We start from the raw sequence: 1,440 nt of genomic DNA on the forward strand, positions 1-1,440 counted from the left end.
ATCCTCCTGAGTAGCTGGGATTACACCACCACACCCGGCTAAATTTTTGTATTTCTAGTAGAGACAGGGTTTCACCATGTTGGCCAGGCTGGTCTTGAACTCCCGACCTCAGGGATCCACCCGCCTCAGCCTCCCAAAGTGCTGGGATTACAGGTGTGGGCTACCATGCCTGTCCTAAAAAGCCCTCTTGTACATTTTTTCATTTCATCTGTTACTGTATTTTTCAGTTCCAGAAATTTTTTAGGTTTTTCTATCTCTTTATTGATACTTTATTTTGTTCACACATAATTTTCTTGACGTTCTCCACAACTTACTTTAGTTCTTTCAGTATCTTTAAGTTATTTGTATTAGTTTTTGTCTAGTAGATCTGCCAACAGTGTTTTCTTTTTTTTTTTAAGGGATAGTTTTGAATGATTCATTTTTTCCCCTTTGAATTGGCCATACTTTCCTGCTTCTTTGTATGCCTGATGCGTTTTATTGTTGTTGAAAACTGAATGCTTGAATCAAGTAATGTGATAACTTTGGAAATCAGATTCTCCCTCTTCCCCTGATTTTCCTGAGTTTTATTTTTGTTTCTTTCCTTATGGTTGTAGATTGTCTTTGTGGAAAAGATCAACCACAGGTACAAACCTAAGGTATTAGTTCTTTTCTGAACCTGTGCGTTTCCCTGGGTTTGAGACATCACTTTCTATATTTCTTTGTGTATACAATTGTTTTTGAATATTCTAGTCTTTAATGTCTGATTTCCAAAAGAGGAAAACAGAAAAAATAAAGAGTAGAGCAGAAAAGAATGCCAGCAGCCCTCTAAATCTTTTGGAAGTCACTTCAATCAGTGGGGATAGGCTTTCAGAAATGGGGGTGAATGCTACAACAATGACTAACCATCTCTTTGTCTAAACTTGTGTGATTAGAAACAGCAATGAATGATAAGAGCATAGATCACTAATATTTGGAACACAGTTTTTGTTTTGTTTTGTTTTGTTTTTCCCTCTGGCTTCCATAACACATGCACAGATGCATGCTGTGGGACTGAGGTTGGGTGGTAAGCAACTGCTACTGTGCTAGAACTCTAATTGACTGAAACGAATCACAATTTGAAGCCCAAATTTACTTTTGAAAGTTGAAAGTCTTCAATAGACACCATAATTCACAGAAAAAAGTTACATCAGCTAGACTCTGACAGTGCAAATGCTATTTAGATGATGAGACAGATTCTTGGTGCTTTTTATTCTGCTATCTTCCCAGAATTCTCTTCCCCATTAATATTTCTATTTGATATATATCCACAATACTGATTTCAGAAGTCATACAGAATGTTATCTGACTTGCTTACAAATTAGTATTTCCAAACTATTCCTGGCCAGTTATGACTAAAAGATGTTTGAATATCATAGCCTTTTGGTAGCCTTTTAGAGAAGCTTAAATAGGTACTTAAGTATA

This window comes from Rhinopithecus bieti, unplaced genomic scaffold (genome assembly GCF_001698545.2).
Source record: "Rhinopithecus bieti isolate Rb0 unplaced genomic scaffold, ASM169854v2 scaffold_34544, whole genome shotgun sequence".
Lineage (NCBI taxonomy): Eukaryota > Metazoa > Chordata > Mammalia > Primates > Cercopithecidae > Rhinopithecus > Rhinopithecus bieti.